Genomic DNA, 13,488 nt, shown 5'->3' on the forward strand with positions numbered 1-13,488 from the left:
TGGCTTGAGTAACTACAACAGATGGCAAGGGAGATACTGGAACTGCTTTTAATTCTCTTAATAGGATTTTCTGTTGTTGTTTGAGTTTAGTGAGCTCATGTAACATGATATTAGGTCTGAAATTTTTCATGTCTTCCACTATATTGTATTTGACCGTATCCTAGATTACCAATGTTTTTGAGGCATTTGCCGAATCTGGAGGAATAGGATTGGTCTGGCTAGTCTTAGATTTCTTAGTTACTATTTTCTCTTTTGCAGGAGTAGCAACTTCTTGCTTCTGATTTGTGGTAGGCATGTCAGAATAATTTTTCCTTCTGGTAGTTACTGGAATTGCTTGTGCTTGTTCTTCAGTTCAGAGAATAAAATCCCACATCCCATTTAGTTCAATTTCTTCTTCTGTTTCAAATTCTTCATCATTTGGTGAATATTCTCCTGATTCTTGGTCAAATTCAGCATTTGAAATGTTGTTTGGGGGTTTTGATAAAGAACACGAGTTATTTTTGAATGATCGGAAAGGTCTTTTAGGAGCAGAAGATTCTACAACCTATTTTGTAATTTCTACCATTTCATTGGATATTGTTTTTAGCAATTTCTAAAGGCTTTCTAGATTGAAAGCGTCCTTTGAAGTTTTCTACTTAGAGTCATCCTTAAACGTTACTTTATTGGTCTTCCTCTCATCTGTTTATGATCTTTTTTCCAAAGCTAAGATTCTTCTTTCTACAGACAGGGCTTCTTTCATGTTTTCTACAAGGGTAGCCTTAGTGGGTCTATCTACAAAGGTTACAATATTAGAAGGAAGAGATGATATATGCCATTCTAGTTGTACATCAGCAATAGGTTTAGAGGTAGCTGGGGTTTTTTTTAGCAATTTGTTAAATCTGGAGTTGAAATCTTTTATCTTTTCATCTGTATTAGCTTTTGAATTAGGAAGATCATTGATCAAGAATGCTATAGTTTTTTCATCACCAAATTTTGAAAGAAATACTACTTCAAAAGTATCCTAGTCTCTAATTGAACCCGATGGAAGGGAAAAATACCAAGATCCAGCAGATCCTTGGAAATTATAAGGAAACAGTCTGATTACAAAATCTTCATGTGCAACCCCGTTAAGATTCATGGCTAACATAAAATTGTTTAGATTTTCTTTGGTTGGGAGAGCATCATCAGGATTATACTTAGGCAACCATTTTTCTAGATTTGTTGGGAGTGCATTTGGATTTGGAACCAGGACAGAACCAGGATTTGTCCAAGGTTTAGCAGGTCGATTAGCCATAACTAGAGTTGAGGACTAAGAAAATGGGAACGTCAGTCCAAAAGTAGTTATAGATGGTGAAGAACTTACTACTGGCTTAGTACCAATAATTGTAGTACTAACGGGGGAAGTAGATATTTGATAAGTAGTGGATTGAATAGAAGTGGATGAAGGAATAGATAGTTGAAAAGGTGAAGTGATGTACATAGTATCTGATTCAAATATTGATGAAGTGAATTATGTACATCATGGAGGGATAGGGAACTCAAAAGGAATGACCACAAGGTTCTCACTTTGCAGTCTAGTTAATACACTAGTTTGTTGTAATAAGGAGGTAATGCTTTCTTCAGAGAATTCGGGAATCTCTGGTTTCTTAGCAAAAATGGATATCTATTCCAATATTTGTATTAAATAATGAAGTTCGGGAGATTTGGGAATATAATCTGGAGATGGGAGTTTCCTTATTACTTCAAGGGATGAGGGAAATATTTCTATAACTTCAAATATCTGGTCAGGGGATTCTCAATGAGATCTAGAAGATATAGAATTGGTGGAGGGGATTTGACTCTTGTGAATACTTTCATAATGATATTTAGGTTTAGATGCCACTCACAGCTAAAGACCCTCCTTCTAGCACCAAAATGTTGTGGCCTTAGAATTCTGCTGCCGAAACATGGGGGATAACCAATAGGTGTGGACCATAAGACAACTCCTTTTTTGTTTAAAGTGGTGGCTTCGACTGGGGATAATGGGACCAATTTCCCAATGTGGGTTTTAAAATGAGAGTGGGTGTTTCATGAGTGTTTTTCAATAGAATAATGATAATCTAAGTGACTTATTCTATGATGAAATTTCCCTAACTTAACTTATTCTAATATAAACCCGAGTGTTCTTGTATGGTATGTGATCTACAAAGATATCCGTTTAACATGTGATAATAAAGATTGAACATAATTAAATGGAGATGATAACGTAAAAGATATTTCCTTTGACTAAAAATTTTGTCCAAGAAATTTATAAAATATATCGCATATCTAATAAGTTATATATGAAAGTCAAAACCTCAGTTATGGCATCATACAAAAGTGCAATTAATGCTTCACAAAAAAAAAAATCTCACATATAATTCATGAAAAGAAAGTTTTCCCACTAATTAAATGTAAACATAATTATGCATACATGATAATAGTACCAGATGTATGAAGTCCTGCTCATTTGACAAATGACATAGACCAAATTCTTCCTTCAAATCAAATTGTCTCCCAAGAATACAGAAGTGCATCAACAAAGGAAAGTAGTGTGATATCTAAAAGAAAAGATCATGTTCCCTCATTTCACCAAAGCATTCACAAACTTACAATACTGCATTCTTTGTAAATGATTTTGATAAAATTCTGGATCCTTCTCTAAATGGATGAGAAGGGTATAAATATTATTCTAGCTAAGTGTGCAAAAACAGATTATACAAAATTTGAAGATTTTTTAAATAACCGTCCTCCTACATAGGTAACTAACTACAAAAAGAAATAGAGATCAACTAAACAGAACTAAGAGGATGACTTGTTGTTTGTGAGTTTGTCCATTAAATCACAAATATTGATCATCAGTTGAATTTGAGGAAGTGGCCTGAAATGATATTTGTGTTGTCCTGTAAATATTTCATCCGTAGGAGGTGACAACATCCTTTGAGTCGCATGGAGAGAATAGTTGAGGGTCATAATCTAGTTATGTGGCTTGACTAGATACTACCAATATGACTCCTAGTTGGTCGTAGTAAGTTTTGTAATTGCATCTCTTTGATTCCCCACTTTCTTTTGCCAGCCTTTACTCAGAATGTTTAAGTCGGGAATTTCCTTTGCATTAGCCTACTTCGTGAGATTGGTAGTGAATAGGGTATGATTTACTTCCTTAATGATGTTCTTCGATACTCCAGCTTCCCTCACGACTGCCAACTCGGCCTATTTTATCCTAGCATCCCAATCAGTAAAGAGGATCCCTTTGTGAGTTTCCTTAATCTCAGGTAGATTGGCATTATTTCCCTCTTCTGATTCCCACCATTCAATGAAATTAGAGAATTTGGTGTTTAAATCATTAAACTTTGTTCTCTAGTTAATGGCTTTGTTTATGAGCTAGTCGCTCGTAATCAGGTAGGGAGTGATTTGTGACAGCTTCTGGTAGAAATACTCTTGCTACTTGACTAGAAGAGAATATAGTTCTAGAGCCTCTTTAATGAATTCCTCAGTAGTGGGAACATTCTTGTACTTATCCAAGGATTGTTTTAATTCTTAGAGCTGCATGGTTTTGGTCAATAAGTCAGCTTCATGGCTTATTTTCAAGACTCCCATGTCCTGCTGCAATTGTCCGAGCTGCTTGGTTATCTACTTGTTTGCACTTACTTTTGCTGTCTCGAGCTCTTTTTCAAGCTGTGCGATTCTTTCCAACACCTCGGTATGCTCCTATGAACTGTGACAGTCTAGTCAAGTTCTCAGCCAAATTGAAAGGCATGTCCTTCCAAACAACGTCCATTGGCTTATCTCTAGGTGAGAATTCGGGTGCATCTACCTTCTCCTTTTCCTTTGCCTTCAGACTACAACCTTATGGAGAGTGCTATAGAATACATCAAGTCAAGATATCTTTGTCACTTTCAAAACAATTTCTAATGTGGGTAGAGTATGGATAATTTCAGCACGGTGGGATTTTGTTGCTTCTTGATCTATAGGTGTAGACTATTCACCGGCAGACTTGGGTTCTATATCTTGATGAACTTTCAGAGGAGTTTTGAATTCCTCTCTTTCTTGAGTATTTGGAGCTTTGGGTGAGTCGTGCAATTTCTAATTGAATTGATCCCATTCCTGTTCCAAACTGGTGCCTTGGGCTTCTAAACTTGTCTATGTGGTCGGGGTGTCCATTACCTATTTTTCGGCTAGATTCCTACTAGACTCAGTCATATTATCTACATCTTGGACTCTCCCTATGTCTGGTGTATTCTTAGTGTTTACCAGAGAGTCCTTTTGAGAGTTAGGGGTTGTGCTATCGACAATGTTACTTGGGGTAGGCTTATCCTCAGGCTTTAATAGATGCATTGGAATGACCCATAGCCTCTTATTCTTTAATTCCTAAAATATTTGAAAATATTCGGGTCTTAGGTTCACCTTTTCCCATTCAAGTGCTTGCTCAAAAGAAATTGCTAACTGTAACAAATCCTCAAATTAATTATCTCCATGATTCTATGCCTTGAGCTTTAGTTCTGTAGTGACATTGTATGCCACTTTGTTTGGGTCGAATTGCCTTGTAGGCAATGAATGAAGCCCGAGGGCTTCCATTTGTGCTGATTCCTTAGTAGCATGAACAAAATTAGCTAAAGAAAAAGAGACTCATTTGATAGGGAAAGTAGGCCATAATGACTTCTTGCCATCTTTAAGAACTTTAGTTAGGCCCTTTCTCACAGTCTGGTAGGCAATCTCCCTTGCTAATAACTTATCAGAAACATATAGGGGAAGGAAGTGTGGGTCAACAATGCTACCAAAAACCCTAATGTAGGTGAACCATTCCTCAATAAAATACTTTCCTACAACAAGCAGGTATGTTGCAGCTTCTTGGGAAAACCTAGCGGCTTTCTTATTGAAAATTATTTGGTGTAAGGGCAACATGATAGAATGAAATATTTTATAGAATTGAGGTATGTAATGTGATTCCCATATTTGTTTGTGACTGAGATGGATTTGGTAAGGATCTTGTATGGTCCATTTCCAAGCCATGGTTGGAATTGTTGTGCAAAAATAGATAACATCCATAATATAAGCAGAAAAATAGAAGGGAGGTTATCTGAAGAGGAGGCTTTCTTTTGTTGATATTCATTAATGGAGGTGGCTAATTTGTCAGATAGGATAGAAGGCCAATTCATGATATAGGAATTAACACAAGCATTGATCAAGGGAATCCATTCTACTGAAAACTTAGTGTTATTTGGCAGTCCATACAGTCTACATAACATTGCTGCTACATAATTGTAGGGGTTTGCCAAAGAGGCTATTGCATACATACCCAATTTGTGATACTTGAATTTTTTGTCTAATATTCTCCAAGTTTGAATTAACTTGAAGGGATCTGGATTATTCTTTGCAAAGTTAGGCACAAATGTGTTGCCATAGATTTCTTGTGGGTTAGGTATGTGATACATTGCCTTCAAGTCTTTTTCCCTGAATGATCCTATGAGCTCCATCATAGAATTCTTGAACTGCCTATCTTCAATGATTAGGTTTTCGAACACCCATATGATCATGTCTATGTAAGGGAGGATTTTGGCTCTTGCTCCTATCCTATGGAGGAAAGAACATGAGGAATCCTTGCATTGAGGTCTTCAAGGCTTTGTTGACCTAGTTGTTACTATCATAATAGTGATTTTAGGATGCTCGTCCTCTAGTCTATTGTAAATTACTTCCCAAGTTGTTGCGCTTCCAACTAGATCATAGACTATATTAGCAAAGATAGGAGCCATCTCTATATCCTCTGTTTCAACAATGGTCATCTTAGTTTTCTTCTGCATCACCTTTCTTAAGGACATGTCTTTTGTTGCTTGCCTAAAACAGACAAGATATATTAGTGTAGACGGTATCAAGTAATTAAGACTGAAATCCTCTATGGAATGACTTTGGATCATGAGAAAGGTTTTTCTGAGATATTCGATTATAACTACCTATAACCTGGAAAATGATTATCCTCTCGTGGGCCACTAAAAATTAAATAACATGTCAACTCGTTTGTTCTTATTATTTATAACGTAATTATTCTACACGCTTTACCTCCTTAATCAAAGATTTTGGTCTTTAAAGGGGTACATTATAACACCTTATCAGATATATCAAGCGAAATGCGATTGCGAAAATCACAATATCGCATTTCGCAAATCGTTGTCATTTGTCCTAAGGCATGTTCAAGTTTTTTGCAAATTGCAAAATGCAATTGCGAAATGATAGGATGACGTTATTGCAACGGGAGACCTTTTCGCATATCGCAATTTCGTAAAGGTTTTATAAAATAGTGATGTGCAAAAGAACGATATGCAATTTGTGATATAAGTTTCCTCCTTAGCTTATTTTGCAAGGTTTTGCTAAGTTTTCTCTTTAGAGTTAGGTATTATTATCCTTGGTTTAAAAATTTAAAAAGCGTTCCCATTTTTAACTCAAATGCTAGGTATTATTAGTTAAAAATGGGGGGGTTGTTTCGTAGGACAACACCTTCCTAATAAACAAGAGGCTTAAATGACTGGTGCATGAAGGGTTGTGGAAACCACTTGAAGGAACACTTGAAGATTATGTTTTCCCTAAGTTATGTATGGGTGTGGAGTCCATACAAGCATATATATATATATATATATATATATATATATATATATATATATATAGATATATATATATATATGAGTTGATGTATGGGTCTGGAATATATACTAAATTATATCTATGAACAAATATATGGGTGTGGAATCCATAATAACATATATCTATGGGCTAAGTAATTCTTCTCATTAGAATGAACAAAAATATTATGATGAAATCTCATAGACATGATTAAGGAGGATTGACTATGTGTATTTAAAGTTAAATGGATATAGATCTGTAACATGAATTTTCTTGAGATTTAAATCCATTATTTTATTTTTATTACAAATGAAGATACTAAGATTGGTATAGTGAACACCATTATGCGGTTTAGAATGTTTGTAATAATTGGTTTTGATATATCGAGTCAAGTGTGAAATAGGTATCTATCCTCTAGTATTTTAATTATTTTGTATGTGTTGGATTTAGGTAGAATTAAAATGATTTTAAAATGATTTAAATGTAGAAAAATGTTGCTGTGATAAGTTGATGAAATATCTTTTTCTATTATCTCAAGGAAAATTAGGTATATGAAATCCATAATAGTCCCTTTAATTATTTTGTGAGTTGAATATTGGTTGAATTCTATTTAACCAAATTAATCAGAGAAGTTATGAGGATTAAACTCATGAATTGCTCTAAACTATTGCTAGTTAGGTGATTGAGTCAAAATTCATATTGTTTATGAACTTGATGAACTACTTTCTTGGAATTTGATTAACTTGTAAATTGTTAAGAGAATAAGATGTTTAGAAGATAAACACTTTATGCAGTGAGAACTTTGTTTTATTTGAACTTAAAGAAAAAGGTATGTGACTAACGAAAAGCTCAGTTGAGTTGTTGTTTTACAACAAGAGATCTTTTTTTTTAGGGAGGAATTGAAGGATATTGAGATCGAATTTTCATGAATTGTAATTCTTGCATGATTTAGAGGCCTGAGATGATTGTATTATATGTGGAATGGAAGAGATTGAAGGATTTAGGACTTTTGTTCTTGGATGTATAGTTGTATGAGTAGTTAATAATCCTGCAAAAGGTTATAATCTTTTGAGAGGTAGTAAAAAAGAAAAGAAAAATGTATCCTTAGGCTAGAAATGTCCTTATGATAATCTAAAACTTAATTAAAATCAACAATATTCTTCATAATTTGAGAAATGTATGGTTTTCATAACTTGTTTTTTTGTGTATGTATTAATAGTAAGGAATAAGATGTGAAGCCAAATGGATTGAGTCATTATTGAATAGAAATCACAAGTGATTTTATAATGGGAAAAAAAATTGACTTATAGTTATAAAGATATATTCAATAATATAGATATTGTATTTGTATAAATACGAAACTTGTTCTTGATTACAAGCCAATTTGGAAAAGATATATTTAATTATTTTTGGATTTTATATCTTCTAACTGAATCATTCATAATTGATTCTCATGTAAGAGAACTGAATAAGAATGAATATTAAGGGAATTAAAGAAATGATCTATAATGCAAAAGTGCGACAATAAGGACTCTATGGAACCTTCGCTTGTTAGTTTAAAAAAAATGGCATCTTAAACCTATAATTGTGATTTTTCCTAAAGAGTAAGAATTTAGTAAAAACTATAGGTAGGTCCTAAATATTTTGATTACAAGAATGTCTTATGGAATGAAAAGGGGAAACATGGATTGAGAAGACACAAATTAAGTGAGATTTAATAGTGGGCTTTATATATGACATCATGTTTTGATGCATAGTTTCACTACCAATTGTATGTGGATGATTTTATGCTTCATGTATGAAAACTTGATTGTGAGATGGGATGGACCATTATTGTTTTTTTTTTACAACCGATGTGTGAGCTATGTATAGCTTGGACAACTCACCGTACTATAGAACCAAGAATATGATACATGTAGGATTCATGCAGACTATGAAAAATAAGAACATGTAGAATATAAAATTATTATAGATATCTTAATTAGATGTCATATAAATTGCATAAAATAGTATTTTGATATGGTACTATAAATTATATGGTTGGCTTTGATATAGAAATATTTGGCATTTTTGCATGGATATATTTGATTAAGAATGGTGTGTTTCAGTTTTCATGGAGTTGCTTCCAATTTAGAAAACATTAAACCATGGTTTGGCATGAAGAAAAAAATATCAAATACATATACATAAGGTTAACACCTTAGTGATAGGAGAATTGAAAATGACTAAGTATCTTATGACTGTAGGAAAAACTTCGGGCCAAGCTTAGCCCAAGAGGGGGAGTATGTACTATCCCTTCTTGGTGGTATAGCTTTGTTGACACTTAGAGAGGGTGATTTTGATATAATGATATAATATCATCCATGAAAGACTTCTGTACATGCTTATATGCTATAGAATTAGTTTGGGTCACCTAGTTGTTTTGTGCTTAGGATAATATCTATGGTTCTGTGTATAAGAATTTATTTTGGTTAAGAGCATATTATCGATGTTTTCTCTTTTCGTATCCTAGCTTGGGCATGGCTATATGACATGGATGGTGATTCAAGATTGAGACACATAGAGCCATGGATGGTCATGGCTATGTGGAACATATGGTTAATTATGATCTATGAATGATACATGATTTTTATGATTATATATGCTTCATCTTGTATTGAGAAGGATGTGACAAGGACCTAGTTATTTGAAAACAAGGATCATTAAATTATAATGACTGTGGAAGTTGTAATAAATGATTTTTATGATTATATATGCTTAATATTGTATTGAACAGGATGTGACAGGGGACTTGATTATTTGCAAACAAGGATGCTCAAATTATAAATGAATTCGGAAGTCATGATACATGATTTTTATGATTTTATATGCTTAATCTTGTATGTAGCAAGATGTGATATGGAACATGGTTATTTTCAAACAAAGATGTTCAAATTTTAAACGGTTACAGAAGTCATTTCTCTAAAACCAAAATGGTTATGGAAGTAATGCACAATCTTTGGTAAAATGTGAATAAGTTAATTATGAAAGTCATTGATTCCTTTGATCTATGAGATTCTGATATGTGTAGGTCTTGGAACAAGGCCTTACCAATGAACCATTAGATGGGTATGAGCTCACAATCAATACCTTAAGGTGAAGTGTGGAGTTTCAAAGTAGAGTAGATGAGAAGCCATGGAAATTATGGCGCATAGTCATAAATCCATGAAAGATAAAGACATGGAGTCTTGTATCTATAATAAAATGTTTATGGCACTGAGTCTTGAATATTTAAAAAGATGAAGGTGTGGAATCTTGGATCTTTAGAGTAGATCAGGGCACAAAGTCCTCAATCTACTAAGGCACAGAGATGCGTGCAATAGGGGTGCAGAATTCCTATCCTTTTGAAGAAATACCATGCATGGGAAGCTCGGGGATGAATTTCCTTAATAAGACCTCTTTTCTAACAATTGTAGAGTGACTTTCTAAAAATAGAAATTCATGTCTAGCATTTCAAGCATGACTTTCCAAAAATAGTAAACCACCTTGCATAAATTGGCAATCAAGTATAGTTGAAGGAAAATGACTTAACTTATCATTAATCAATCCTAATAGTTCAAACCTGACTTAATCCTCAATATTATTAATATCATTATTATCTTTTATGAGACTATGATATTATTATTAAAAGGGAATTACAAGTCACCTTCATCTCCTCAATCACTTCACACCTCTCCCCTTGATGACTCTCATGGCTCTATGTAAATCTCTCTCTTTTAATAATACATTACACTCTATTTTATGCATTCAACAAAGAATGGAATATTTCTCTTACACTGATTAAAGACATGTCATAAAAGATTCCACTTACACTGTCTCTAATGCATAAGTTACACTCTTCTTAACTAAGGCATGCAGACCTCTCCTTAATTTCATGAGTTATGCTCCTCTAAACAGAATACAAGGCATGCATATTATTCCTCCGTTATGACAAGAATTTGTGGATCCTCCTATATATGTGTCTCATGTATTCTCACTTTGAGGGGAGATGGTGGTGCATTGTGATACCAAGAGTCGGAGAGATTTGAAAAATATTATGAGAGTGAGATACTTGGAGAGTAGTCAGTTTCTTTCAAAATGATTTTGAAATTCCTAAACTAAATTACTAAGTAGCTCTACCTAGTGGAGCTGACTAACTTTAGGTGTGAAACCAAACCATGCTTCATAATGTGTGATTCCATCTGAAGAAGTAGTGGGAGACTTGTTCCTTAAGTCAACAACTATATGGATTACTTCTGCCCAATAAATAGGACTTAAATTTTTAAAAGTTAACATAGATCACACCATTCCTAACAAAGTGTGATTCATTCTTTCTACCACTCAATTTTGTTGTGGAGTATAGACATTTGTAAGATGTCATTTGATCCCAATGTCTCTACAATAGTTTTGAAGTACATTTGAAGTGAATTATCCTCCATTGTCAGTTCTAAGAGTGCCAATCTTTTTGTTGACTTCATTTTCAATAAGTTGATGAAAAATTTTAAACTTTTCAAATGCCTCTGACTTATTCTTCAAAAAGTAAACCCATGTCATTCTACTGAAATCATCAATAGAGAGTAACAAATATTTGCAACCTCCCATAGAAGCTTGCAAGGGTCCACAAATGTCACTGTGTACTAATTGCAAATGCATGTTTGCTTGCCATGAGCTTGTCGAGAAAGGTTCTCAACTTTGTTTTCCATAAATGCAAGCTTCACATCTTGCATTTTCTTTCTTGAAGGTAGGAAGTCCCTTAACCATTCCTTTTTTTTGCAGTTGAAAGACACTGTCAAAGTTTATATGTCCATATCTCACATGCCATAATCTGATAGGTGAAATGTTTGTCCTTGTTTCTCCTGCAAAGTCAAAATTCCTTGGAATAATTGTTTCTTTCATCCTTAACAATTTTCCATCTTTGTATCCTATCATCATTGTTTTCATGTTCTGTTTGATTGAATTAATTTTAACTCCTAGGCCATCCTCCAAAACCACCTGATCTCCAGTTTGTCAAGACTAAAGACAATAAATTCTTTTTAAAGGTGGGTACATACCATACATTTGAAATCAATATTTCTCCAATGTGAGGAAGATAAACTTTAACGACACCTTTTCGATAAGGAGTAGGTTTTGTATTATCAACAAGCAAGATTGAACTAAGATGGCATGGTTGGAAGCTCCAAAAGAATTCTTGTCAAAAAGTCATGTGTTGAGTTGCTCCTGTATCTAAAATCCATGCATCTTCATAATGACTTTGAAAAAAGGTGGAAACTAATGATGTTGATTCTGATCTTTGACTTGATTTGAAGACATATTATGAACCATCATTGTATTGATCAGTGGCAAATTGAGTTGTGTTTTGATGGAACTTTGGAATTTTATCAATGGAAGTTCTACAATCTTCTCCAAAATGGCCCACTTTGTTACATCTTCTGTAGACAATTTGATTCAAGTCTCCCTCTCTTCCTTGATATTGTCCTCTGCCTCTACTTTGACCTCTTTGAGTTGGCCCTCTACCTTGACTTTGACCTCTTCCTTGAAAGTTTTCTCTGCCTTGAAAGTTGCCTCTATTTTGAAAGTTTCCTTTGCCTTGACAGTTTCCACTTTGTTGGGTCCCTATAATACTAGTGATTATCCCATTACTATTGTAGTTATACCCCTTATTTATATTGTTGTGCCCCTATTACCCCCATATTGTTATTTCTGTGCCCCATAGAATCCCTCTATTGTTATTTTTGTGGCTTTATATTATTATTGTTAGGTCGGCTGGATTATATTGTGACTCCCTAGACTCCTATATATAGAAAGGAGGTTTTGTCATTTGTATCATCCAAGAATTGTTCATTTATGTAATGTAAAGGAGGTTTCCCCCTTGAAGAGGCTGAATTCTAAGGCGTGGATCTCTCTTTTCTATCTTTTTGTGAGCTGGTTTCCTAACATTTGGTATCAGAGCCAGGTTTCTAGGGTTTTGCTGCTCCAAACAGGTCATCGTGGCATTTTCGCTATAACTTTTTTTATATGACGTTTCAGAAGTCGCAAAAAAAACCCATTTGAGAAGAATTGGCGCTGAACCTTGGATCTGAATTTTAGAGCTTTTCGCACGATATTTTCGGAGATATGAGCTGAGGAAGTTGGTCTTTTTGCAGATTCCTGAATTACATTCAAAACAGGTGACCTAGGAAAAATCGTCATAACTCTCTCTCTGAGGATCGGATTGAAATTTCGTAAAAAGGTACAGAAAGAGGACGGATTTTAGTTTCTTGTGTGTGTGTTTCAGATTCAAAGGTTGAAACAGTGACTCGTGGCACGTCGTACAAATTCGATCTACTGAACTAGTCTAAAAGAAAGTCACTGTGGGAGATTTCACATAACTCTTCCTTGAAGAATCCAATTTGGCTCAGACTTGTGGCATTGGAAAGAGGACGCAGAAGGCTACTACAGGTAGCAATTTCAGAATTGGAGGATCCGAAATTACAGAGATACATCAGATTCAATATCAGGCTTCTATAAAGCGAAAAAAGGTGTGTAGTTTTTTTTTAATTTTTGTGTAAGCTTGGTTTAACGGAATTCAAAGGGCATAGTAAAACTTTATTATCGGTAACTTTATTATATGCAAAAAGACCCAAATGTTTCTTTGGAGTCCAGGAGGTGGAATATTTGGGTCATATTGTATCTCATGAAGGAGTTAAGGTAGACCCTAGCAAAATTAAAGCCATTAAGGAATGGAAAATCCCCACATCCATAAAGCATCTGCGAGGATTTCTTGGGTTGACAGGGTATTATCGCAAGTTTGTTAAGAATTATGGGAGAATAGCAGCACCTCTAACAACATTATTGAAGAAATATTCATTTTCATGGACT

The sequence above is a fragment of the Pinus tabuliformis genome, chromosome 8 (assembly GCF_031772625.1).
Source record: "Pinus tabuliformis cultivar Carrire ecotype Pingquan chromosome 8, CPIR1, whole genome shotgun sequence".
Lineage (NCBI taxonomy): Eukaryota > Viridiplantae > Streptophyta > Pinopsida > Pinales > Pinaceae > Pinus > Pinus tabuliformis.